General features: G+C 37.5%; 1 long non-coding RNA gene across 1 annotated transcript; it reads right to left on the bottom strand.

The window, feature by feature from the left end:
* Positions 1-853: 853 nt before the first annotated feature.
* LOC144888429 (uncharacterized) lies at positions 854-2,537 on the bottom strand. Its single transcript, XR_013621004.1, has 4 exons — positions 2,188-2,537; positions 1,972-2,100; positions 1,289-1,412; positions 854-1,068 (listed from the first exon to the last, which is right to left on the bottom strand). It is a non-coding gene; the product is annotated as an uncharacterized LOC144888429 (long non-coding RNA).
* Positions 2,538-2,942: the final 405 nt, after the last annotated feature.

Below are 2,942 nucleotides of genomic sequence, written 5' to 3'. Positions count from 1 at the left end.
AGTTATGGACTGATGAGGGAACAGAGTTCTATAACAAAATATTCATGAAATTTCTTAAGGGGAAGGGTATTAAATTATACAGCACCTTTAATGAAGGAAAGGCAGTTGTTATTGAGCGTTTTAATCGTACTTTAAAAGAGAAATTATATAAAAAATTCACACAACTCGGTTCTCAAAAATGGGTGTATTTAATTCAGGATATTGTAGATAATTACAATAATACAGTTCATTCATCAACACAATCAAAACCATCAGAAACATTTACAAAATTAGAATATGAAAAGGAGATTAATTTGAGAAAGCCCAAGTTCAAAGTTGGTGATATGGTAAGGATATACAAATGGAAAAGCCATTTTGAGAAAGGTTATACACAAAAATGGACTCGTGAATTATTTAAAATCATTGATGTAATGGATACAGTCCCTTGGACCTACAAATTATATGATTTAAATGGAGAGGAAATCTTGGGTTCATTTTACTCGCAAGAATTACAAAAAACAAAGCTAATAATTCATTAAACAACATTTCTATTCACCCCACCCAGATTAGCTAATTTAATTAGTGGTAATAATAAAAAAAAATTAAATAAATAAAAAATCATAAGCCACGCCCACACCGACCCCGCCCACACAGACCCCGCCCACACAGACCCCGCCCACACAGACCCCGCCCACACAGACCCCGCCCACACAGACCCCGCCCACACAGACCACACCCATCATCCCCCACCCTCCGTGCACCCCCACCCTTGACCCTTCACCCCCCTCATCCCACCCCCACCTTCCCCACACACACAAGGGGAGGGGAGGGGTGGGATGAGGGGGGTGAAGGGTCTTTGGCAGGGGTGCACCTCCCCGTTCCCTCCTTTATTCTCTTTTTGTAATTAAGAATTAAATAATTGTAAACAAAACAAATATATATAAATATTGAAAACATTAAAATCTTTATATTATTAAAACATTTTTCTTGAGGTATACATTCAACTTCTCCCCAGCATAAGTCATCAATTTCTTCCCAGCACAAGTCAAAGGTTGGTTCAGCAGATGTCTTCAGGTTTTGAATCTCTTTCTATTAAAGACAAGAGGGGAGAGATATTTATTTCATATTTATGTTCCATGTCAAAGCGTCTTGAAAAGCGCTATACAAAATAAATGTATTATTATTATTATTATTAATATAGGGTCGGATGCCCTTCCTGACACCAACCCTGAATCACCTCTTACGATGCGCAGGGATATGGTGTACCTATTATAAACGGTGAACCACACACACGTACACACATGCTTACCTCGAAAAAATCGAGCTTTGTGTTCAAGTGGTCGAGTTGAAAATTTAGGGTACCACATGTTGACGGGAAATAACCACTCTTTGGAAAATCAAAATCGTCCCACTCCAAGCTTTGGTCTTCAAGGCTGCAAACAAAATAAGGAGAAATTACTATGTTGAAGTAAGCTTGACAAAACATCACACACACGCACACACACATACACACACATACACACACATACACATTCACACATACACATACACACACACATTCACAGATACATACACACACACACATACACACACAAACGCACACACAAACACATACACACATTCACAGATACATACACACACACACATACACACACACACACACACACACACACACATTCATAGATACATACACACAAGAACACACACATACACATACACACACACATTCACAGATACATACACACACACATACACACATTCACAGATACATACACACACACACATACACACACACACACACACACACACACATTCATAGATACATACACACAAGAACACACACATACACATACACACACACATTCACAGATACATACACACACATACACACACGAACACACACAAACACATACACACACGAACACACACACACACACACACACACTAAGGCAGCGTCGTTTAACACAAATGTATTAATATTTAGTATCTTACCTTGCATATGAATCTTCCAAGAATGGTGAAACATACAGGTTGTCCAAGTTCATTTCGTTTTGCAACTCTTGAGATTCTGCAGTATTTTCATTCCAACCAGTTTGAAGTTCTGCCAGGATATTCGCATTGCTGTAAAGATAAAGGAATATTAAGTCATTTGTTGTATAATTAATCCCATACAAAGCTTTAAACACTTTAATTTTAAATGAAACTTACCTTGGTGAGTATTCTTCTTCTTTATCAGAGTAAAGGATGGAGTAGTAAGACATGTCGATCCCCAATGATCAAAATTGAATTGAACACGTTCTTTTATAATGAACAAAATGTATTTTCTTGAAATGACGACATGCAGTCATTTCGGGGAAGCCCTGAGCGTGTGTGAATAACAGGAAATAAGACAATGAAATCTTTCTGGGAAGTTATCCAAGTCATTGAAACAACGTCATTTCTCAAAAGCGAAGAATTAATAAAAAAAGGTTTGATTTGTAGGGTCGTTGTTTGAGTGGGTTATATTCACCAGATGATATTAAGAGTAAAAGGTTAAAAGGTCCATGAGGTCAGAAGGATCACAGGTGTTTAAGTGGTCTAATGAATAAGGATAACATGTCAAAAGGTTAGAAGGTTCGTAAAGAACAGGGTGAGAGAAATAGAGGTCTTTAGGGTCAATATGGAAGTGAATGGGTCAAAGATTAATCTGCCAGATGATATGTAGAAGAAGGATGATAGGTCTATAAGAGAAAACAAATATTTGTAGTGTTTGAGTGGTCTAATGAACAACATTAAGGATAGGTACTACAGACAAAAGGTTCATAAAGATGAGGGTGGGAGAAATAGAGGTGTTTATGATTTTTGAAAAAGACAAGGGGGTAAATGACATTAGATAGGGATTTCCCTCCCAGAAGCAACATTATTACACTACTTGTGTTAGTGTTGAAAAACCACTTTTCAAACTTGTGTTGGTGCAGGAAACC

The sequence above is a fragment of the Myxine glutinosa genome, chromosome 12 (assembly GCF_964187855.1).
Source record: "Myxine glutinosa chromosome 12, kmMyxGlut1.1, whole genome shotgun sequence".
Taxonomy (NCBI): Eukaryota; Metazoa; Chordata; class Myxini; order Myxiniformes; family Myxinidae; genus Myxine; species Myxine glutinosa.
The sequence above is the reverse complement of the archived record's forward strand: the minus strand, read 5'-3'. Positions and strand labels throughout refer to the sequence as shown.